Source organism: Aotus nancymaae, unplaced genomic scaffold, assembly GCF_030222135.1.
Source record: "Aotus nancymaae isolate 86718 unplaced genomic scaffold, 86718_ANA_hifiasm-v0.15.2.pri h1tg000019l, whole genome shotgun sequence".
NCBI classification, from domain to species: Eukaryota; Metazoa; Chordata; class Mammalia; order Primates; family Aotidae; genus Aotus; species Aotus nancymaae.
The window spans coordinates 8,551,115-8,577,533 of NW_026988431.1; the positions used below are offsets into that span (position 1 = coordinate 8,551,115).

At 39.1% G+C, this 26,419-nt stretch overlaps 1 protein-coding gene across 3 annotated transcripts in view; it reads right to left on the reverse strand.

Annotated features, from left to right (window-relative positions):
- Positions 1-26,419, reverse strand: part of RARB (retinoic acid receptor beta) — a 777,639-nt gene that overhangs the window by 406,278 nt on the left and 344,942 nt on the right. The window lies entirely within an intron of this gene.

Here is a 26,419-nt window from a genome sequence, read left to right on the forward strand (position 1 = left end):
AAGATAAATAAAATTATGGGAGAAACTATAACCTAATAAGAGAGAGAGTAAAATATTATGGATCATTCTTTATTATCAACATCTTTCTTGTGCATCCATCCATTCATCCACCCACCATCCATCCTTCCATCCATCCACCCATCTTGTTGACCCATTCGTCTGTCTATCCAATCAATTACTCACCAGTCAAACTTCAACTATTATGTCCCTGGCCTATTACTATTAAAAACGAACAGTGTCAACAGTGAGACCTAGCAACTAGAGATATATGGTGCCGAAGAACACTAATGTGATCTCTGCCCTCACTGAGTTGCTGGTTTTAACAACTCCTGATTGAGGTCATATTGTTAAGGAAGTCTAAACTGCCCCATGCCCCATGAAGGACAATCCAGAGATGCTCACCACCTAGGATTCCTTGAGGCTGCGAATTCAAGAAGCTGAAATTCTAGAGCAGGCTAGCTGTAAACCTCACAGCCTCACCTTGGCCCTGATAACCAATATTAATTAGAAGCTCCCAAACTCTGCCCATTGAATGGCAACCTCTGAATGTAGACTCATGTAGCACAGAACAAGAATGCTTCAAGGCCAGAAGAGAGTAGTTATTAACAGCATGATTCTAGAGCCAGTCTGTCCAGGCTCAAATAATTAAGCCCCTTGGGCAATTATTTGTCCCTTCAATATGTCAAAATTTTCCTGTAAAATAAGAATAATAATAGAATTTATTTCGGAAAGATATTGTGAGGATTAAATGAGGTAATACAACAGAAAAACAGCGCCTGGTACATAGTAAACACTAGATAAATAGTAAATACTTGGTAAAAGTTTATATTAATATTAACATATTTGTTATCCCATCAAAATAATATGCTTCTCACAACAAGCTTGCTGGAATAGACAAGAGGTTTTGGGGTCAGGGTAGGGAAAGTATATTATAGTAATCCCAGGAAAAGAATATTACGATTAAAGCTAATGTCCTTGAAGTAAGAAAGAAAACAAGGGATCCGGGTAAGGTTGAGAACAATCACTCATTAAGGCTTCTTGACTTCAGTTTGTGAAGTGAGTCAGTTTGATTACAAACCCTATAATGTTCTAATCAAATATAATTTTCATTGACTACCAGTGTGAGGTACCTCACAATAAGCGCTAATCCCCATAAGGCAGATATTTTTTATTTTCCAGATGAGAAAAGTCTCCATGAGTTTTAACGACTTCCCCTCAATGTCACAGACTAAGCCTTCATTAAGCCAGAATTTGAATCACCTTCTCTTGTCTTGCCCCTCTGCCAAGCTAAGCTTATATATTTTGAACGCCTATGTTATCCTGGTTGTACTCTCCAGAGGAAAAACTCAGTGAGCAGTTGTGATGTTTGCTTCCGTCCTCTCTTAGATGACATCTGCCCCAGGCCCTCGAATCCCTGGCCTATTAATATTAAAAACGAACAGTGTCAACAGTGAGACCATATGGTTCCAGGCCCCCTAGCACTCCGCTGAACTTACAAAGGAGACGACATTGCCGGTTGGCTTATACAACACGCTAACTCTGAAAACGATGTCCCACCCAAAATATCAATGCTTTTTTCAACTTTCATACTACAACTCATTTCTCTGATGAAAAGAAAGTAAACTGCCTCTGAATCCATTTTATCTGAGAGGTAAGTGTTTTTGGTGTCTTTTCTTCTAAAAAGCATACATTATCCAATATATTCAATACTTTTATTTTGCAATTTGTAGCAAATTAATTAGAAAATAAACAATACCATTTAGTATTTGCTGAGTTTCCACTCAATTTGATTTTGAAATCGCACACAAAGCACAGCATTGTTATAAATGGTCTTTCTATCTCCATTTGACAAACTACCTCATTAACTGGTGGAGCTGACAGTTCAGCAAACCCACCCCCGCAGGGCACGATTCTGATTTTTTAAAGCTGTTTGTTTGTTTTTTTTTAACCAACCAGGGACTGGTTGGGAGAAAACCATTATTTCACCCTCAATAATCCTTCATTTCTGTTTGGTTTCAAACACTGCAGATTGTTAGCCTGTCTTGTTGAGGGGTCTCGTATCATGTCTAGGATTTTTCTTTTAAGCTACTTATATTGATAATAGGCAAAAAAAAAAAAAAATCAATGTGTTGGGAAAATCCCGACATTAGGTTGGCGGAAAATTGTCTGAGCAGTCACTGGGTCTCTGTTCACATATGTGACTGATTAAGGCTATTCCTAGAAGCAGAGAATTTCCTTTGTTTCAGGCTTTTAGAAAAAAAAAATTAGCAGTGCTCTTTTTTCTTCAAGCCTGATTTGAGTTTGGGCTCATCTGGGGTTCTTTCCTTCAACACCCCAGACAAAGCAAACAGGAGCTGGGTGGAAGAGAGGAAGGAAGTAGGGAATGGATTAGGAGGTCTTGGATCTACCAGCTGTGAGATTCTCTGGGTATCAGTTTCATCATCTGTAAAAGGGGTCAAGTGAAGAGAAACAGGCTTTATATCAAGTTTCTCACACTGCATTTTCCAGAAAATAAGTGTTTTACAAGAACATACTAAATGAAAAAAAAATTAAAATACTAATTGTTTGCACAGTTGATATTATTATGCAGTAATCCGCCTTTGATAAACAAGATGCCAGACAAGAGGTAGCATGATTGGTTTACCCACCAACCACTTGAATCATACATACACAATTAGTGGTGGGTCTTGGTAATCTTTACACATCTTAATATTTATGCCTGTATCTGTGATATCTTCTTATTAATATAATAATTTATTTTTCTATTTTTCTCCACACATATGTATATAAATATTCTCTATTTATTATTTATGTTCTAAGAAAACATTTTTAAAATCACATTTGAATGATTTTGTTACATTTTATTTACCAGAGGTTTTTCTGCATTAATTTTAGCTCAAATTTTCATGTAAGCTTCCAACCTTATATGTCTCGGCAATTCAAATTTATTTTATAAACATAATACTTATAACATGATTTTTAAAAGTCAAATAGCTCTTTATATCAGTGATTCTCAAAGTGGGTCCCTTAGCTAGCAACATCAGCATCACCAGCAAACTGGTTAGAAATGTAAATTCTCCACGCTCTACCTGAGAGACCTACTGAATCCGGAAAGAGCCTCTCCTCACCTGCGTTCTAACCAGCCCTCCAGAGGACTCCCATGCAGCTAACAGTTGAGAGCCACAGCTCTAGACATGAGGTTGGCCAATTTCTTCTGTAAAGGGCCAGAAAGTGAATATTTGAGACTGTGGTTCATACAGTCTCTGCCACACCTACTCAGCTCTCCTGTTGTAGCAACTAATTTGGCACAGAAGCAGCCACACAGAATCCATAAATGATTGGATGTGGCTATATTCCTATAAAGCATTATTTATCAAAACAGGCAGCCTGATGAATTTGACCCATGGGCCATGGTTTGCTGACCCCTGCTTCAGATTGCTAAAGAACAACAACTCTCTATCCTTCCCATTCTTGAGTTTCCCTCAGAAGCAACTGCTTTTCTTTTATTTTTTTTTTTTCCTTCCTTCCCAGAAACAAGGTGTCACTCTGTCACTTAGGCTGGAGTGTAGCAGCACTATGCACCCTCAACTTCCTGAGCATAAGCAATCCTTCCACTTCGTTCTCCAGAGTAACTGGAACTATAGGTGTGAGCCACCATGCCCAGCTGTATTTCTTGTAGAGACATGGTTTTGCTATGTTGTCCAGGCGGGTCTCAAACTCCTGGATTCAAGTAATCCTCCTGCCTCAGCCTCCCAAAGTACGGATATTACAGGCATGAGCCACCGTGCCCAGCCAAAATTTTCTTTATCTCTTGGTTCCTACTATATATATGATGTAGCTCTCTTAAGCTATTGCCCATACATACAAACCTCTTTCTCCTCTTACTCCCAACATAATTTTATCACAATTTTAAAAATAAAAATCATTTACATTGTTTACATTATTACAACTGATAAATATTACAGTTGAGCCATGTGATACACTGCATTTACAGTTTTCTTACAAACTTTGTTTTTCCAGGAGTTAACAGCTTTATTTACATAATTTGATTAGTCTTCTTTGTATCTGTGAATAATTCTTTTCTAACTCTCTAACAATGTTGTCTGACATGTCATGTCATAAATGAGTTCTACAATTGGAGACATTCCTCCTGCTCCAGGGCTGATTGGCTTCTTTCCTAGCCACATGCACTGATGTCGGACTAGGACTTTCTATTATTGCTTCTCTCTTTTTTCGGAATCCTCATTTCCTGAAACTCGTGTCTTTCTCTTTTGGTTTCCTTCAGTTGGGTGGCTTTTCTCCTACGAGTTTTCTGAAGGATGCTATGTGGGAGGTAAAGTTTTTGAGACTCTGCATGAATTACAATATTTTTATGTTATACTTCACATATGTTTAACAGTTTGGCTAGGTATAAAATTGTGGATTAGAAGTCATTTTCTTAAACAGAATTTTAAGTATATTGTGCCATTTCCCCAAACTTTTTACATTGCTTTGGAAAAGTCCACTATTATTCAGATTTCTGATCCTGTATGTGTGAAATTCTTCCATTTCTTGTACTCTTCTCTTTAACCCCAAGGATCTCTTTCCCCACTTCATTGTGTTAGGTACTTGGTAAATGTATTCAATCTGCTGACTCAGGTCCTGTTAGGAGAAATTTTATTTTACACTTCCTTTGAGAATATCTTCCTTAACTTTTGTTTTGTTGTCTCTGCTTGGAAATCTTATTTAGATGGTAGACCTCTGAACTGATTCTCTAATTTTATATTTTCTCTCCATTTCTACTTCTTCATCCATTTGTTATCCTTTCTGGAAATATCCTCACTTTTAACTTACAATTACTCTATTCATTTTTACATTTATGGTAACGTATTTTTAACATCTAAGAGTTTTTCTTATCTTTTCTTATTTATACATTTTTTTATGATTGCCATGTCGTTTTGATATTTTTTAGGGTATTAAGAATAGTTCTAGGTGGGGGACAGTGGCTCATGCCTATAATCCCAGCACTTTGGGAAGCTGAGGCTGGTAGATCACTTGAGATCAGGAGTTTGAGATTAGCCTGGCCAATACGGTGAAACCCTGTCTCTACCAAAAATACAAAAATTTGCCGGGCATGGTGGCACCCAACTATAATCCCAGCTACCTGGGAGGCTGAGGCAAGATAATCAGTTGCTTGAACCTGGGAAGCGGAGGTTGCAGCGAGCTAAGATTGTGCCACTGCACTCCAGCCTGGGCAACAGAGCAATGCTCTATCTTAAAAAAGAAAGAAAAAAAAAAAAGAATAGTTGTTTTTGGTGTTTTATTCTGCTTAGTACATTATTGACTCTGTTTCTCTTTACTTCTTTTCTATTGTTTTATTTTCTTTAACATTAGATGTTATTTCTCAATTGTATTGTCTGCCAAATTCTAGTCTGTTCATTTTCAAAAGGGGAAGTTTATTGCAAGTTGTTTTCATGGCTGAACCTTGTCAAATGAGATGAGTGAATTTCACAAAAATTTACATAACTGTTACATTTATTTCATTGTGGGACTCCCCAAATATAAGATTTACCGGCTTTTTATTTGGGACTCTTGGATAACTCCACTGGGCAATCCTCTAAGCATCTGCCCAGGGCAGGGAGGAAAGAAAAAACCTTATGAAAGACTCTGGTATATGAATGGAGGAACGAGGCTGGAGCTGCTGGTGGACTTACTATGAAACATGTGGCCTTTCATGTCTTCCTCCCATTTTCAGTGCCACCACTCTATGGTATATTCATGCTTGGTGTCCAGAACTTAGTAGCCCCTCTGCTTTAGTTTCTTCAAAGAGTAGACTTACCTTTCTTACCAGGAATGGGTTACAGTAATCATCAAGATAAATTGGTAGAGGAGTGGATTTACATTCTGCTTACACAGAACATCAACCAATTTTCCTTTCAATCATCACTTTCATGTTTTAGGATAGCTGGTGCCTCTACTCTCTGGGACTGGCCAAGATTCCACAGCTAGTATGTCCTTGCATCCCCTTTTCATCTTCTTCTTTAGACACTTAGCAACCTGCTTTCAGTACTTCGTTCATTTATTCAACACTGCACATTTGCTCTCCAGCTTCCAAAAAAGTTAGTGCCATCTCTTGTCAGTGATTAGCATCATCATGTTCTTGTTATCTTTGATGACTTACACTTTTTACATCTCCTGTCATTTTAGTGAAGATTTGTGAACAGGAAAAAGTGCATGTCTTTTAATCCATTATATTTCACTAGATGTTCATTAAGTTTAAAAACAAGAGCTCTGTGGTCAAATCAGTTTAGGAAACGTACACTGGATGATTCCTTAACCCAGCTCTAAATGTCTTCTCTGAAGAGACAGTTAAATAATAATTTAACTATGAGGAAACACTTCACTCAAAACCACAGCTGAGACAAGATTAAATCAATCAATATCAAAATTGGTATTCCCTTGTGGCAAGAGAAAGGCAGTAATGGTTCCAATCTGAAATTGAATAAAAAAGTGAGATTTGACCTGCCAACATGGACATGCCATAGGGCTGTGTCAAATGTCTTCTACAAATATAAATAAAATAAATACGGGATTTGGCTTGCCTTAGCCAAGTATAGTGGATAATTTGAAATGCTACTTAATGCAACGATTACATGATATGTGCTTTCTTGAAGACTCTACCTTGGAGACAGGACCCTTATTAGAGTTGGCCTGGAGACACAGGAGCTAAATACTTTAACATGGTGAGAAGTGTTAGTTTTACACTGTGCTGCCTTCAAGAGTGATCCAAGCAACAAAACAGACAAGATGTTTGGAGAAAATGTATCCATTTTTCCTGAGTGCAATTTACTCACACCACGGCTGATGTGGCTAACATAGAAAACAGAAATAAGTAAAAAAGAGAGATTTTTAAAACGTCTTGTGATAGAGTACAACACGTTCTTTTACACTTTTTTGGCTGATTTAGAACTCGGTGTGGGGAAATCTTTGCTTTAGTACACTACATATATATTGCCATTTTTTTTCCCCCGATGTATTTCAGCTCAAACCTCCCTATTTATTTAAGGCATTGGTTCCAGGTAATGCCACTTAAAATTTCTCAAATGCATTCAGCCAAATACCTGTTTTCAGCAAAAACGCCAGGCTCAGCACAAATCCTGTCAGTTGCTTTTGCTGCTGTTCTTGATAGAAAAGAAACATGGCTGTAAAGAAGTCAGTTTTGCATGCCTGGTGGTTTTGCAACCTCTCGTGTATTCAGCATCCTCATCATAAATATTGCTGATAAAATTATCCTCAACTTAAAGAGAAGCCACAATGGAAAAACTTGAATTTGGCCAAAAAAGATGTATTTCTTACCTCCTTTTAATTTAATTTGGGAATAAAGGAGATAAAAGAGAAGGATTTAGAGGAAATAATGCAGTCAAAGGAGTCTTAGACCACCAAGTGTGAAAGGATGAAATCTAAATAGCTTCCTCTGCATCAGGAGGGGTCATTTGATACAGTAAAATCTTTTTAAAAAGCTTATAAAGAATGTCTCTGTATTTCTTTTTAGGCCATTTGAAAAAATATGTAAGATTCCGTCTGCTAAAGAAACAGAGTTCAAATCTGACTTTCAGAAAACATAATAGGCAGAAATGCACATATTTTACAATGTATAAAACACTGAGATTTTAGTTCTATAAACTATGAGAGCAGTAATGTAAATAGGGATTTCTAGGGAGTCAACACTCAACTCAAAGTTGTTACCTCGGCTAGCATTGCACACATATCCTGAAGTCAGGTTTCACCTAAGGTCTTTTCACATATATTCCCAAACATAAGGCATAGATGTATTGGACTAGATGTCTGTTGGCACCATTGCTTGTTGTTGAGAAAAGTGGTGGTAGGCAACTCCTTGTACAGCAGTTTCTATGCTACATATTATGGAATCCTGCCAAGCCAAGCAGAACGACTGGCCTAGGATTTGGTTTTCAAGGGAAATTCAGCTATCTACAGGATCTACCGGCTGGTAAAAGCCTGTGAGCGAGCTTAGAAGTAGTAGTGGGATTTGAATTATTTGTGGACAAATAAAGGGGTCACGTGGTTTCCACAGTAGTGGGTCAGGACTGTCAGCGTTGCCACAGAATGTCAGGTCGCTGCACACATGTGTTGCCCATGCCCTCTCAGCACAATGCTGCCTTCCCACCTATATGAAGGTTAAGGGCACCTTAGGAGCTGCTTATAATGGCAATCAGGATCTCTAATACTCTTGCTGCTCAATATCCAGTGGGCAGGATCTTGGCTCACTGCAGCCTCACCCTCCCAGGCTCAAGCAATCCTCCTGCCTCAATCCTCCTGCCTCAGCTGGGACTACAGGAAGTCACCATCACATCCAGCTAATTTTTAATTTTTTTGTAGAGACAGGGTTTTCCTGTGTTGCCCAGGCTGGTCTCAAACTCCTGGACTCAAGCAATCTGCTCATCTCAGCCTCCCAAAGTGCTGGGATTATAGGCGTGAGCCACCATACCACAGATAACTTTTTTTTCAGGTGTAGAAGAAATGTCTAGTTTCTATATTTTATTTAAACCAGATTTGATTGAACTCTAAATCTTTATCCTGCCACATAATAGGAGATTCAGCCTACTTTTCTCCTTCTCTCAAGGTTTTGCAGTGGAGAGATGTGCAGACATTGAAATGCTTTAATGTTGCTGGTAAGAATGTCAAATGTTTCAGCCCCTTTAAAGAACAGTATGGCAGGTCCCCAAAAAGTTAAACGTGGAACCACAACATAACCCAGTAATTTGACTTCTGGGTGTATATACTCAAAGGAATTGAAAACATATGTCCACATAAAACCTGGTACGCAAAGGTTTATAGCAGCATTATTCACAATATCCACAAAGTGAAAACAGTCCAAGTGGCCATTAATTGATGAATAAACAAAATGTGGTCCAGCTATACAAAATTATATTGATTGACCATAAAAAGGGAATGAAGTAGTGATTGTGCTATTACATGGATGACCCTTGAAAACATTTATGCTACACGAAAGAACCCAGACATAAAAGGTCACATATTATATGATTCCATTTATATGAAATGCCTAAAACAGGTCAATCTAGAGACTGAAATAGATGAGTAGTTGTCAGGTGCTAGACGGAGGAAGGAATAGGGAGTGACTGCTAATGTGTGTGGAGTTTCTTTTTAGAGTGATGAAAATATTCTGGAACTAGATAGTGATGGTGGTGCACAACGTTGTGAATATACTAAGAACTACTGAATTGTCATCTTAAAATGGTGAATGTTGTTATTATTTGAATTTCTTGATAATTTAAAAAGAATGGCTGAGTGTGTGGTTCATGCCTGTAATCCTAGCATTTTGAGAGGCCAAGCCAGGAGGAATATTTGAGACCAGGAACTTGAAACCAGCTTGGGCAATATAGTAAGACCTTGTTTCTACAAAAATAAAAATAAAAAATTTAGCCAGGCATGGTGGTGCTTGCTTATCGTCTTAGTTACTTGGGAGGTTGACAGGGAAGATTGATGAGCCCAGGAGGTTGAGGATGCATGAGCTGTGATCACACCACTGTACTTCAGCCTGAGTGACAGAGGGAGACTCTGTCTCTAACAGATAAAAAGAAAAAAGAAATAGGTACATACATACATACATGAACCAACCCACACACCCATCCCTGGGGTTGAGCTCTCAGGCCTCAGTCCACATAGGTTCTGCTGACATGGCCCAAGTTGTGAGGCCACATTATCCTGTGTGTCTGTCTGTCCTGGTCTCCGTACCCTGGGCACAGAGTCTAGCCTTCCTGTGGGTACCATGCAGCCTCTTCCCCTGGAAGGTTCTCACATCCAGGGGGCTCTGCCAGGGTTAGGTCTTGGTCCTGACCATGCATACATTCCAGGGCCCCTTCCACTACTCATCTTCAGGGAATGTTCCTTTTCTCCCTCTTCACCACTTACACATTTTCTTAAATTTTTAAATTGAGTTTTTTAAAAAAAATGTTATTTCACTACTTTTATTCTTCTAGAGGACATTTTGTTATAAACTTGCATCTGTTATTTAAAGTCTTTTCAACATTTTGGGAAAAAGAAGTGAATAAGATACTCATACACACAAAACTAGCTCTGCCAAGAGATATACACAAGAACATGCATTAAGAAAAGTGGGAAGGCAAAATGGTGGAGGGACTAATGAGTGTTTTACATTTGTGAGCCAGGGGAGACCAGGATGAAAGTCTGGAGAAGCAGAAGCATCTTTAATTTACAATTCTACATTAACACTAAAAGGACATGGGGTTAGGCCTCTGTGAAATAGAGCCAGCAGTGGTAGACAGCAGAATGGCCCCTCAAAGTGTCCATGTTCTAATTTCCAGAACCTGGGAACATTACCTCATATGGCAAAAGGACTTTGTGATGTAATTAAAGTTAAGAATCTTGACATCAGTCAGGCGTGGTGGCTTACTTCCGTAATCCCAGTACTTTGGAAGCCTGAGACAGGAGATCACTTGAGGTCAGGAGTTCCAGACCAAACTGGCCAACATTGCAAAACCCTGTCTCTACTAAAAACACAAAAAATATATTAGCTGGGCGTGGTGGTGGGCACCTGTAATCCCAGCTACTTGGGAGGCTAAGGCAGGAGAATCACTTGAACCCAGGAAGCAGAGGTTGTGGTGAGCTCAGATTGCACCACTGCACTCCAGCTTGGCCGACAGAGCAAGATTCCGTCTCAGAAAAAAAAAAAAAAAAAAAAAAAAGAGACGATTTTGAATTATTTTGTAGCCCAATGTAGTTACAGGGATTCTTACAAGAGGGAAGCAAAGGGAGATTTGATTATAGAAGAGGAGAAGGTAATATGATAGAAGCAGAATTTAAGGTGATATGCGTTGAAGATAAGGAAGGGGCCAAAGACCAAGGACTACGGGCAGCCGTAGCTTCTAGGACTAGAAGCTGAAAAGGGCAAGCAAACTCGTTCTTTTTACAGATCCTCCTGAAGGAACACACCCTGGCAGAACCTTGACCTTAGCTCAGGGAAGCTGATTTTGGACTTCTGACCTCCAGAGCTATAAGAGAATAAATTTATATTTTAAACTTACAGTAATTTGATATTACAACAAGAGAAAACTAATACATCAGCCCATGCTGAGCCTTAAAGGACCTCATCAAGAGCACGAGCCACAAATGCCGACAAATTATTTCTCCCAGATTCAGTAGCCAGGTTTTTTCTGTTGCTGTTTTTCGCACATAGGGGAAATCCAATGTGTGGTGTTGGGTAGTGAGAGAAACTTGAAGATGCTCACTGCTCGCTATTAAAACTCCCTGCAATGCTGCAGCAGAAACAAAGCCAAATGATGTCAGTTCTATAAAAGACATGGGTTCTAGAAGAAGCCAGGGGTCAAAGTCATGTCAAGAGGAAAGTTAGAAGTGTGGTAATTCTATTGGAAAAGTGCAGCCTTTCCTGAACAAGTATTAAAAATGTTCTTTTGACTATTTTGTTTTTCTACCATACCACGTGGAAATTATGTAAGATCATTTATTTATCTGTAGCCTTGGAGCTTCCTGAAAATTGCCAGAGCCTAGAGATAATATATGATAGAGCTATTTCCTCTGAAATGGATATGATGGAGACAGTTAAACAGTCACAGGAAAGAATGATAAGGTTCATACACCAATGTGTGAGCTTATAGACAGAAGCTGAAACAAAAATATCAAATCTCAGTTTTTTTAAAAAACTTTTTGTGCTTAAGAATGTCCTTTACTGTTTTAATTAGCCTGTAGTTTTCAAGATACTTGGGAAAAGAAAGAATGGGTAGTGTCCTCTTCCCCTAAAATAAAGATGTGTCTGAATTATCTCCTTCTATTCTCTTTGTGGGTGTTGGGGTGTTAGTACCTAGAAGAAAAATCAAAGTTCAACCTCATTTGAATACTGAAGTTTGGCCTCCCCACATTAGGAAATGACATTTTAAGGCATCCCAATGTCTTCCTCACCCTAATTTTGGCAGCTTGCCTGTGTGGCCTCCACTCTCATCCTGAGACCTGCCTGCTTTTTGTTGTCAGAAAGACCCCTGAAAGTTGACTGACAGATCAAAGAGGATACAACTGTTTTGCTTCATTTATCTGAATGAAGCCATGTGTGCAATGTGGATAAAACCTACGATCAATATAAGAAGTCTACCAGAATGTATTTCCAAGTGGTGCTTTTCCTTCCAGTACGTGGCTGACAACTTATTCAGATGACACTATTTCTCAAGACACTTTGGAGCACGTTTTTGGGGAGAAGTCATCACTAGAGGAAACGTGGCAGAGACAATGCTATGTTCTCACCAAATATCATTTTCTTTTCTTTTCACTTACACAGCCAAACAATATTTCCCAACTTCCTCTGCAACTAGCCGGGGGCATAAGACCAAGTTCTGGCCCACAGAACGTGGGTAATGTGATGTCTGCCAATTCCAGGCCTAGTTTCCCAAATCTCCTACAGAATTTTTCAGGCTCTCTCTTCTGTCTGTTGCTAGCTGAATACAAAATGTTCAATACAGAACTCCAAGGACCTAGAAGATATCAGAGGCGCTACTGGAAAGAAACTTGGATCCCTGAATGGCTGTATGGAGCAGAGCCTTACTACCAGCCTGCACTGGATGGTGACATTAGTGAGAAATAAATCTTTACTGTGTTGAGTTAGAGGTTTATGTTATAACTGGACTAATGAAGTCATTAGTTACATAAAGATAATAATTTCGTGACTTTATATATTTGCACTGCAGTTTTTGAAATACAGAGAAGTCCCAAATCTTCTCTGCCCCTATTGACAAGACTTTCTTCTGAAATTATTTTTTTTTAAGCAAATCTATCTTAAGGATGAAGAGTTACCACCTCCTTCCCAAAACTAATACTTGCTACAAAGGCAATTAAATAAAAAGAAGAATTCAAATGACCTCTTGGTAATTAGTAGCACCACTGAAATGGATCTACAGCTTTTTCAAGGATCATCTTTCAAGCCAACAGTGCTCATTTGAATTTATGGGAGAGATTATAAGCAATTGTAACAAAGAATGCAGGCCATGGAACTACTGAAAAATACTATATCTAAATGATTAATATTCTAATAATTACAGGATTCTAATAATTGAAGTATGATTTAGTTTTTTTAAGTGGTATAAGGTAATGGTGTGATCTCTCAGTGAAATTATGGTAGCCAGTCCCCAGTATAAAGATAGCAGAAGGAAAGTTTGTAAGGAAACAGGGCAGTGTGATCTTGATTGGTTGGCTGGTAATACCCGAGCAATAATGTTTCTTAGCTGTTTATGTGTTTGGGCAGGAAATTATGTTTAACGTATTTTAACTTCAGTGGTGCAAATACCGCATTATGGGGAAAATTGCTATCTATATACATGCATTCTTTTGAAGTCAAGATAACCACACTGGAAAAGTTACTAATTCAAAATGTGTCAAATTGCAGACATTCTGGATAAACAATAGTCAGCTGCATGAGTTCTGGTGTGTTTGATTAAAATTGGTCAGCACATTGCTTTGGAATTCACACCTTGCAAATAGAGGTGAATCTTATTCAAGGAAACAAACCATAGCAATAACACTTCTCTTAGAAGAAAAGAGTAAAATCTCAACTTGAGTCTCAGCTTTCTGATTTAAAAAATGAGAACAATAACAGGACTTGGCACACAAATTTGTGATGAAGACCAAATGAGTTAATACAGATACCTAGGGCTGGGCATGGTGGCTTCCGCCTGTAATCCCAGCACTTTGGGAGGCCAAGGCGAGCAGATTGCTTGAGGCCAGGAGTTTGAGACCAGCCTGCTCAACGTGGGGAAACCTCATCTCTATAAAAATACAAAAATTAGCTGGGTTTTGGTGGCTCCCACCTGTAGTCCGGGTTACTCTGGAGGCTGATGCTGGAGAATCACTTGGGAGGCTGAGGTTGCAGTGAGATCATGCCACTGCACTCAAGCCTGGGTGACAGAGTGATACACTGTCTCAAAAATGAAATAAAATTAAAAAAAAGTATACTTAGAACTGTGCCTGGAACTAAGGCAACACTAATTATTGTTAATATTGTTGACTCTATGAAAATATCTGACAAGTGAAAGCATGTTTAAGCCAGTTCACATGCACACAACTGGAAACAGAACAAAACACTTTTTTCCTGTATTTGTTTTGAACAGATACATTGTTTCCTATATTATTTACCCATTCATTTACTTATATCAGATGTATATTTACATGCATACACATATATACATCTTTTTTTAGAAGTCAAATTCTTGACTTAAAAATCAATTTAGGAAATTTATTAAGAAAATGACAAATGTATGAACGTGGTCATTATTTCCGCTGACTGAGGTTTTATAAGTGCCTGCTACGATCTCGAGCCTGACCTAGCTCCAATTTTTCAGTTGTCCAGTTAGCCAGAAGTTTAACTGAAAGGACTGCCACATTCCTAACTATTGTGTCACTAGAGCAATCTGCTAGAGACAGCATCTCTTTTAGCCTTGTTCTAGTTAAGACTCAGTCTGCTTCTCTACTGCTTAAACTCTTTTCAGGAGGGAAATATAATCAGCCTAAAAATTCCTCTGGGCCAAAATACAGCCTTGGGCGTCTTATGCCAAGAAGGACTCAAAAATACTGGCTGAGGCATTTTTTGAACGTGTTGTAGGAATGAGAGCATCTCCATTTAGACTCTGCACATTTTTTTTTTAAAAAATAACTGTTTTGTTCTCTCTCTGTGGACAAGTACTTTAAAAATTAGAATAAAAAATTAAGTGAAAAAACTCTAAATGCTTTTTTTTTTTTTTTTTTGCAATTGGGGCAAGAATTTGTGTGATTAGAGTCAGTTAAAATGAAGGGAAATTAATAGCAAGAACGCTCACGAGTGATGTGAATGAATGGTCACATTTCCATGACATTTTACTGCATCCACTCAAACAGATGGGATTCCAGGGCTAACCGGCCTCTGTTGAGATGAATGAGATTCCACAACTATTAGCACATTGGCATAGAAATGGGCCGGATTCAGTTGCAGAGGCATTCTTATAGAAACAAAGAAGATCACAAAGCTACCTTGTCCCCAGTGTCCATCAATACAGAACCATTCGTTATCAAACCCATTCATTCCTGCTAAAGTTACATTCAACATCAGACGACATTCTTCAGGTTCCACATGGAAATTCTGAGGATTTGATCATCTATTAACTACTATTGATGCTGATGTGGCTGTTTTGGCTACAGAAGACCAAACAGCACTCTCACAAATGGTGATTCAAGTCAAAAAAGTGCCACGCAAAAAATCAAACACACAGAGTAAAAAGCAGACTCACCAATAAGCAAATGAACTAAGGCCTCCTGTGTTGGCAAAGGTCACCCAAGACATTGAAATTCAATGAAGGGGGTTTTAAGTTAAGGAAAACAGGCAAGCACCAGGGAACCTATCATGTAAAAAGGCTGGGAACCAATGCCCTCTCTCCTATAGAAAGGAGCCAGCATGGGGTGTGCTTTGCAGATGGGCTGGGGTAGCAGACAGGCTGCAGAGCACATCTGGCACACAGGTGTATGGACTTGTATTCCTAAACCAGTCGGCAACAGTCATGTGGAAAGAGTTCTATTGCTGTTTTGGGTGGAAATCAAGAGGAACTGTAGCTGAGAGATCATAAAGCTTTTCAAAAAAAAAAGTGTGTAGGTCCCAGCCAAAACATTCTTCCTCCAGATTATATTTTTAATCCACCTACTTAATTAACTAGCTCCTCAGTGGATCAAATGATATTAGTGAGTTAGAGTAATATTGCCACTGGAGCAGCCATTTAATTCTAGCAACTCTAAAGCAAATTATTTCATAAATGGATAGTTTATTCAATTCTGTTCAGTTCCAATTCAATTCTGAGCCCCTTCTATGACCAAAGCACTGAGACAGACCCATGAAGGAACAGAATAAGGGAGGAACAGTCCCTGCCCACAATCTAACAATAGTGACTGCTACAAAATAATAGCAATGCAATCCAAGTAAAGTGTATGTGTGCTGGGGTGGGGGGAAGGAGGACTAGTTCAAAAAAAGAGGGTGATCACTTTCATAGGAAAGCAGAAAAGACATGATAAAACAGAGAGCATGGAAGAAAAATGTTAAAAGATATGAAAAAAGGAATTGAGCAGACAAGACAGATATACTAGAGTAGCAACATTTCATTTTAGATGGAAGATAATGCATATGGAAGGGAATAGTGATGATATCTAAATTAGAGAATGGCAATGAAAATAACAAAATGGGATGTGAGAATGATAGAATGTTAACAAGTGATTGAATGAACCGGGCAAGTTTCATGAATAATTGCTGTGTTAGGTCCTACATTGGATGTTGGGATACAAAAATAAAAGGCATGCTCATGCCACCCCCTGCTTCCTCCCAAGTAGCTCACAGCCCACTGGGGAAAAGACAACCCTTTAGGGTGGGCTCTGTGCTCAGACGTGTAGGTGCCCAATATTATGAAAGCACACAGGATGCACACCCAGTCAACAAAGGGTTGGTTGGCGAAAGGTGACAACTGAACTGGGCAAGGGTCTTCTACACAACATGTAGAAAATGCAAACTATGAGCCGAGAGTAGTAACAGATTGGAATGAAAAGGAAAGATCCGGATGTAAGACCCTACACATGTAGTTTGGGTGACTGGACATTTCTCCTGCATGTACCCACTGGTGAGCCATCGGAAGGTTTGAAGTAGGGCCATGACATTGTCAGATCTGCAAAGGTCACTTTGGCAGCTGTGTGGAAAGTGGATGGGTAGCAAAGTCTTGAGGCTGAACAACCAGCTGAGACTATTGCAATGGTACCATTGAGAGGGCCCAAGACTTTGGTCTCCACCAGGATGAATCCAAAAAGTATTAATGAGGGTAGCACAGATAGAATAAAACATAGATTAGACACGGGATTAAAGGAGAGTAAACAATGAAACCTGACTCCAGAATTCTGGTTTTAGAAACCAAGCAAATTATGGTGCCCTTCAGCAAGCTAAGGAACACAGTTGGAGCAAAAGGCTTCAGAAAAGATGAATGTAGTTTTGGAATGAGCTAACTGAAATGCCTGTGGCGCATATTGGTAGATAGATCTATTAGCACCAGTTGATGTGAAGACAAGTCAAATCGTAGAAAATAAAAGGAAAAATCAACAAAGTATCCTTAATTGTGTAACCCAACAAAGCTGGCTTCTTAAAAACCCACATAATCATAGAAGGGAGTGTTTTGGAATGAGCATAATAAAAGTGAAAAGCATGCGAAGATAAAGTTCAACGCAAATGGCTTTAATGTAGCGTGAATTCTCCGCATTCTTTAATGTACCTCTTTAGAGATGACATTCTATAGAAGCCTCAGTAAATGTCAACAGGATCTTTGCTCCAATCTGCCTGGCTCTTTTATTTAATAAGCCCTTATTGAGAATATTGTGAACAGAATATTGCGCTAAGTACAATGCACAATACTGAGGAAAGTGTGGCAGAAAGATAAACATCACATGTTCTCACTTGTTTGTAGAATCTAAAGACCAAAACAGTGCCAGGCGCGGTGGCTCGTGCCTGTAATCCCAGCACTTTCGGAAACCTGTGATCTGACCCCAGTGGGTACATAATATGCATTGTTAATGTATATTAGGCCTGACTGTTGAAAAACAACATCCTTAACTACAGTAGTGAACAATTTATCAAACAAATCAGAAGACTTTCGCATTGTTTAATTACAGTTATATATTTTTATTACCATTTTATATTGGCCTAATGCCCGTAGAAACTCAAGGGGAGACTTTCCGACCCTAACTTCATTGAATTGTCAGCATCTGATCAGTCCTTTGGTAACAGCAGACATTGTAGAAATGGACTCCAGTCAGTGTACTTTATGGCAATAACTCAATAAAAAAATTATCTCTGCATGTTCTTCATGAGGAATGAAATTTTGAGCCACATTTTCGCAGACAGTTCCTTAGTGATATTTTTGATGACTTAGCTGATTTGGAAATTACTTGTTAAAAGTCTGATAATGACATGCACAAAACACAACACTTTCTGCTTTGTGCCTCTGTGTGGGTAACTGCTATACACGTATTTCCTGGGAAGGATCAGCATTTAGGATACCTCTCCTCTACTGAAAGCACGCAGGCATGCACACGCACACACATACACACACAGACCCCTGACTCTGTTATTTGGTTGGTTTGGATTATGAATGTTGGACAAGCAATGAAAAATTCCATGAAAGTAGTAATGAATAGCACTTATCAATAGATTCAAAATTATTCTGTACATTTCCCCTGAGGAAGTTTGTTCCTTTTTTCCCTTCAAACTGTTTGTCATGGTTCTACTCGAAATAATGTGTAGAAGAAGTTTGTATCTACCTCTGCAGCCCACATATTTTTAGAAGTTTTAGATTATTTTGGAAGCATCATCTGGCTAGTTGCTCCACCTGACACTATTTTGTTTATGAATTTTGAATAGCACACAGGTCAAAGCATTACTGCTCCAAGTAGCATCTTAAATGATTTTAATATACTCCCAAAGAAGGTTAGCTGCCAAGACTCCATTTTTGTAGACTCCAAACTATAGGAACTATGTAGAGTCTAATATGTAGAGTCTTTAAAAATATTAAGCAGTTTAATGTGCCAGGCTGGTTGTATTATTGTGTATGTGTGTATGTGTATATGAACATAATTTTATAATAAAAATATATATAAACACACACTACAGGTATGTTTCATGGAATAACATATGTTTTCCTTCCTTAGGTACGGTGCTTAATTATATCAAAGGAAGTACAGTTTACTACTTTTCATTTTAATTCCTTGTAAATAAAAGAAAAAGGCAGTCAGTAATCATTTTCCCCTCAGTTTTTCCTTGCCACAAAATAAAACATCTCTGGACCTGAGAAGAAAGAAAGTACCAACTGTTAAGCTGCTTTATAACACAATATTTTGTACCAACTTAAAAATATGTTAACTAGGTTTGCTGTGGAAAATGGTAAAATTTTCGTTACGTTTTCCTAAAATAAAAAGACAAGTGAGTTGAAAGCACAGCAATTCAAAATCAGAGAGAGAGAAAAAACAACCCTACCAACATCCACATGTCTAGAGAGTATTTAAACTATTTCACTTTATAAACTTCAACGGGAGATATGATTTCTGGTGTTCTGGCTTATAGAATCACTTGGGAATGAATAATTCATAGGCTTTTTACCAAGCCTCAAGTGTAAATCAGTCAAATATAGCAACATGATATTCATGCTGAATTTTTAAGTACTTAAAACATTTAGATGGAAACTTTTTCTTTTCAAGAGAGAGGGAAGAAGAATGTCATCTTCTCTCTGCTCACGTTGCCCAGGCACACTTTCATTTTGTACTTAAAAAAAAAAAAACCTATAAAAAGGGATTTAATTAAACAATAAACCAGTTAACAGTAGCTGAAGTGAAGAAAAGCCACAAAAACTTTCTCAGTGTTATGTTTTCTGTATTAACATATTGATGTGAAACTAAACAGAAAAAGCAATCTAATAACAAACATTCCTTTGAGACATGTTCAGGGAGCAAAAGGACATCCACTTATTGTTCCACCCATCCGATTCGTCCATATATGGCAATAAAGGTACAATAGACGGAAACAGGAAACAGACTGGCACATCTGTAGTATCTTATTAGCAGCTAATGGATATCTGAGAAGAACACGCATATAATGCTGAATCGTCTGTACCAATCTCCTAAGCAATTACTCTTAATTAGTGGGTTCTGTTTATAGATTCAACTTAGTGTACCCTTATGCATCAAAGAGACGAAGGCAGCTGGAGAAAGAAATGACGCTCTTAAAGGAAACGTATTACAAGATGTTGGTGGATTTCTTCCTGGTACAGTGAAACTGAATGTCTTTTCCTGCCCTGATGTAAAGGGCTTTCTCTTTTATGAACGACTAAAGAAAAGAGAGAACAAAATTTCCCAGGCAGGTGAAGTGAAAAGGTATTTTTGCCATTTACTTCATGGAAATGCAAAGAAAGTCAGCAAAACCAAATAGTTGTGCAGGATGAAGACACCACCCTCATACTGTAACTCTAACCATTTTCAGGAGGCTCCATCCTCCCTCCTCCAAATGCAGTGCTTTAATTCAGAGATGCAGCACCTGCATTTAGTGTCTGCCAAATTGAAAGCCAAGGGGCAAAATGGGCGGTGTGGCCAGCTTTATCTCCATAAAAGAGAGAACACAAAATGAGTTTTCCAGGCCAATCTCGTCAAAGGGGATCTGAGCATATACATAGAGCCACTGAGCCAACTGCCCACTTCTGTAAATGGAAAAATATTGTATAGATTAGCATCCCCTCACCCCCAACGCATATCACATAACTGCCTTATGAGCAAAAAGAAATTCCTTTTGGGTAGTGGATATTCAGTTTGTACATTACTTATTCCCATGCAAACAGTTGTCTAGGTATTTTTCCTAAAGAAAGCCAACACCGCGGTACTGCCTCTTGGGTTTCTAAAACTACTAGAAGGCTGGATTCTTTAAGCATTTCTGATTATTTTTGCAATACATTATTGCACTCTCTTGGAAGTTTCAAATAAGTTCTTTCCTGGAATTCTGTTTAAAAAGATCACTGTGGATATACAACCAGTGTACCAATATCCAACCTGGCACTGTTCTCTCAAATGATTACACTCTATGTATATATAAGAAAAACTGGGCTGGATTTCTTAGAAGCGTGGAGGAGAAAACGTCTTTCTTGCCCATATTTCTTCCACAAATCAAGACAGAATCATCTTTTTGCATCTGTCATTCTGAATGTTTAGAAGTCGGTACAGGAACCACCTCCTCCCAAAAGCATTCAGACCAAGAGAAAACAAACAACTGGCCTTTTTCACTGGCTTAAGTGTTCAGAGAAAAAGTGGAATGCTGCCAGCTAGGCTTGGGGCTTTAGGAGTTAGTGCTGGGCTTATTCTTTCTTGGGAATCCAGCACCTTCCTGAAACCAGCTCTAGAGGTACTCCTGTGTCAGATGAACTAGTCTCCATTAAGCATTTGTTCTGTTTCATCATGCTATGAATTTAAGCTTCCATCGGGTTAGACGTTTAAGATTTTTTTTTTTCTTTTTCTTTTTGAGACAGAGCCTTGCTCTGTCGCCCAGGCTGGAGTGCAGTGGTGCAATCTCGGCTCACTGCAACCTCTGCCTCCTGGGTTCAAGCAATTCTCTTGCCTCAGCCTCCGAGTAGCTGGGATTACAGGTGCCTGCCACCACGCCCAGCTAACTTTTGTATTTTTAGTAGAGACGGGGTTTCACCATATTGATCAGGCTGGTCTTGAACTCCTGACCTCAGGTGATCTACCTGCCTTGGCCTCTCAAAGTGCTGGGATTACAGGTGTGAGCCACTGAGCCTGCCCAGATGTTTAAGATTTTTTTTTAAAAAAAAAGTTCTGCTGCTTATGCATATGGGTAAAGTTGTTAAAATTTCATTAAGTGTGTAGATAGCATTCTTCTGCTGACTGGCTCTTGTGCATATGACAGAGCTGTAGCCAAAGAATGGTATGCAAATAGAGACCTTCTTCATTTTAACAGAGATGAGGAGAGGGGAGGAGGGAGAGAGAGACAGAGAGAAAGAGGTTCCATTATACATGCATCTAATTCATGCACAGGTAAACTGTATGAGCTGTGGGTGTGGGAGGTGAGTGGGACACAGAAAGAAACAATTTAAATACTAGAGGGTGATTCTATCGTCCCTCTGCATGAGCTTGCATTCCAGCGCTAGAGGGAAATGTGGGACTTGAATGTAGCACGTCCTCAGTTAGCCTGTCTTCCCATGCAGCTCTGGCAACGCGTGTGTGAGCATCACTCCATCACGGAAATGGCTTGGAGAAGTCACTCACCCACAATCGATTTTCTGGTAGAACTATGGTTAGTATATGTGCTCCTTATTATTACTGCACATTATTCTACAGGTTGTACACTTACATAAATACATCACTGCAAAGGACTGCATATGACAAACCAGACATGAATGGATGATTTAATTTTCTGGGTAAATTTGACAAAATTCAACTGTCAAATAGAAGCATTGGTCATGAATTTTAGAAACAATTCCTATGGAAGATTAATTGTAATGCTACTATATGTATTTTCTACAGACTAAATCATCCCCCCTCCTCCCCAGGCTCATCACCCTTCTGTCACCGAAATGTGTACAGGTGGTAATTAATATTTTTTCCCCTGCTCAAGAGTGTTATTTCTTGAAGAAGTTCAGAAAAAGGTGATAGGATGGCCATGTTGCTAGGAGGTTTCCAGTCTGACTCCTTAGCATATCAAAGTAAAACTAGTTCTTTACTTATCTCATATTTTTCTACAACTCAGAGGCCACAAAGATAGGCCAGACAGAGAGAGGAATGTTTGAAGTGAGCTAAGAGGAAGGAGATAAAATGAAAAAAAACAGGGGAAGAGCCATGCACAACCTTTTTCAGGGGCTGGCCGTGCAAGGGTAGACATCCGAGCTGTGACTGTAAAAGGAGAATGGGAATATTTGGCAACTACTTACAAGGTACAAGGCTCTATGACAGATACATTTTCACGTATGATTCTGTTCAATCCTTCCAGTAATGCTGAGAGGCAATAAATTAATACTTACTCTTTCCACATGAGGAAACTGAGGCACAGAGATATTAGATATGCTTAAAATCACAAAAGTCGGGAACCTTTAATATAGTCCATTTCTAAAATTTTCCACTGCATCACACGCTTTCATAAAAGTTCAGTGACAGTGATTACTTAGTAATTACTATCTCAGTAAATATTGTAGGAATGACCCTTGGAAATTAAACTCAAAGATGATCCAGTACAGAAAGCCATAAAAATCCTTAAAAAAGAAATTTCTTACTGATATAAATACACTGATTCAATAGAATCCCTTGATCCAATGATTTTGTAACACATCAAATAATTTATGAGAGCATTTAAAAATTATTTTTGTAAAGTAGCTGCCATGTTCATCAACACATATTTTCTTTAAAAATTTCTACCTACTATTAATTGAAACAATTCTACCTCTAGCCAGGGAACTGAACATTGTGTTTCTTAGACCTGCCAGCAAAATGCCCCCAGTTGGCTCATTCAGAAGGCTTACATCAATATATTAGGGTGTTGGTGTCTCTTAACCATTACAACTTCTGCAATAAACAAAAGTATAGCTTACATACCAAGTTAGGAATTCTTTTTGGCTGCAAGTAACAGAATTCCTGAGTGGTTTAAGTGGCAAAAGGGTTTGACTAGATCACATAAACTGTAATCTGTAGGTAGACAGACAAGAAGAGGAATATGGTTCAAAGAAATCATCAAAGACCCTAGACCCTCCAATCTTTTCCTACCTTCATTATTGTGTTGGCTTTTCGCCTCATAGTTACAGATGTATTCAATGTAGGAAGAAGAGGAAAGATTATGAAAGGGTATGAATCACTTTTACCAGGAAAACCAAGCTTTATCAAAGGGATCTTACAGATTTCAGCTTAAATCTCATTGGCTAGAACTGGGTCACATGGCCAGCCCTCTCTGCAGGGGAAACTGGAACAGTGAATAGCTTTTCTAGCTTCTTTGGTAGAAGGTAATACGGGAGGAGGCCTAGGTATTCATTATGCCAGCTTATAGTTACTGTCATTTATAAACAAATATAAGGTCTTATATAATTTATTTACCCTCCATATGCAAGAAACAGAAAATCTTCCTGATCCCAGCCCATCAGCCTGGTTAGTACAATAACCACTTTTCTTTCATTCAAAACTGAAACTCTTATTTTGAAATGAGACATAACACTTCAACTCAGCCCAGGAAAATCTATGTCCCATAGGTATATGCTCTCTAGACTAGGACAATATTCAAAATCCCTACTCAAGAAGTAACTCTGTTAGGCAGCATATGGCACCCCCAGAGGTGTGGCCATGGCACGCTGGAACAAGGGGCTGTCCCGGCATGATGAACTCACAGAATTAGCAGGGTCTCCTAGGCTTGGTGTTGGGAAGAAATGGTGGAACAAGTAATATTTCATAAAGAGAATGGGGAAGACAGGGCAAGTTTTCCAAACCTGCCTGAAGATAATCACATGGAGTGCTTATTAAAATACAGATACCTGGGTCCCAACCCAAAACTGAATCAAAATTTTCAGAAAAGAGGTCTGGAAATCGGTCTCATTTATTTTTTCAGCAAGTGTCCCCGCCTCCCAATGAATTTTATCATCAGGTGAGTTTAGAAACACTAACAGCTATTCCCTGCCCTGGCTGCTCACTAGAAGAATCTAGAGCGCTTGTATAAATAATACCAATGACTAGAGCCCCACCCTCAACAATTAACAGAGCACGCAGCCTGGGCATTAATTAATGTTTTTGAAAACATCTCTGGCAAGTCTGCCACGCAGGTCTGACAGTAGCTGCACTTGGTCAAAGGTAGGAAGGTGCTCTCGCATGGAAGCCCAGATGCGGTACCACGGCTTAGGAAAAAAGCTGGGGGAGCCAATAGAACGAATTCAGAACTTGGCAAATTACAGCCTGCAGGCCAACTTCTCCAGCCCGTGTGTTTTTGTAAATTAATTTTTATTGGGATATAACCTTGCCCCCTTTAACATATATTGTCTATGGCGGCTTCCTACTCTGTGATGACAAAATTGAATAGCTGTGACCGAGACAGTAAGTGGTCCTCATAGCCCCAGATATTTACTGTCTGGCCTGTGACAGGAAAAGTTTACCAACTTCTCAACTGACTGAACATTTAGATCAGGAGAAGCTGATAAATAATAACAATGACTGACTATACACAAGGCATGATTCTGCGTGCCTTGTCTCTAGCTCCTTAATCTACATTTTACCAATAAGAAAACCAAATACCTGAGAGGTCAAGAAACTCATCTAAGGTCACAGAGCTAGTGAGGGGCAAGGCCAGGATCTGCACGCAGACTGCCTGACTCTAGGACCCGCACACATGTTTTAATCGGTATGTCTCCTAGGCATGAGACAAAGTTTCACTCTTTGTCACCCAGGCTGAAGTGCAGTGGCGTGATCTCAGCTCACTGCCACCGTCTCCTGGGTCCACGTGATTCTCCTGCCTTAGCCTCCTGAGTAGCAGGGATTACAGGCGCCTGCCGCCATGCCCAGCTAATTTATTTATTTATTTATTTTTAGTAGAGATGGGGTTTTACCATGTTGGCCAGGCTGGTCTCGAACTCCTGACCTCAGGTGAGCCACCCACCTCAGCCTCTCAAAGTGCTGGGATTACAGACATGAACCATCACACCTGGCAGTCATGAATTTTTTGACAAGGTGTAAGAAGAGGAATATCCTTCCAATTTTCTAGCCAGTGGTAAGTCGGGAAGACAGAAATATGTCCGAACTAACCTAAGCAAGCACTCGCCTTTTCCCATGTGCCTAATGTCCACTGGAACAATCAGGCTGAAAAGGATTCATTCTTTTAGGAAGCTTGAAAAATGGTGAGTGCTGAACTGTATAATTTCTTTCTTTCTTTCTTTTTTTTTTTTTTGAAATTTACAATGTTCAATATGACTAACTCTATAAGCTGGAACTCTAAGAATCACTCAAAGTTCCCAGACATATGGCATTATGATCACTTCCTTGGCTGCATTAAGCCTCACACCGTTAATTTGTTTCGTGATATATTCAATATGTTCCTAGTTTTCCACAGGGTCAGCAGGATAGACAGTTTGCTGGTAAAGATTACAGACATTATTCTGGAATCACCATTGCCGTGGCTTTCTGTCAAGGGAACAGGGAGGCAGTTGGAACAGAATAACACACAGCCATTAAACACAGAGGAACAAAGACCGTGTGGTGGCTGGTAAGACAAAAATAGCAATTTTATTGTCAATATTTTGCTTTACAGGGAGCCAATAAAGCAATCGAAATATAAATTATATGCTGAGAGAACTCAGTCTACAAAAGGGCCTTGGGAGCAGCTTCTGGATTATCTGCCACTGACGATAGAGCCCACAGCATCTTAGGTGCAAAGACAGAAGCCAGAGCAGGTCTGTGTGTTTCTCTAGTCAGTTTGCATTCCAAAATGTTGTATTATGAAAGTCAGGCATGCTGTATGCCGAAGCGCTAATCAGACAAGGTAAATGAAAGGCGACAAGAGTCTGCAGTCACACCACTCCACTGAAATTCACTTATTGTTCATTAGCCTGTGTAGCCTTAAGGTATATGGCCGATCACAGGCTCCTACCGGCCAGGCATTCTAGCTTTGTTTTCAGTGTGTTATCAGACATCGAAAATGTAAGACATTACTGAGTAGGCTGACAGTAGTGTTATTCACCAATGGGAGAAGTTAGCAGGTCTACCTAATGTTAATATCAATCCAAATACGCCTGTTAAGCATCTGGCGCTGTGCCAACTACCCAGGTATTATTTGAAGAACGTATGGTTTAGGGAAACTTCTTTTTTTGGCCTT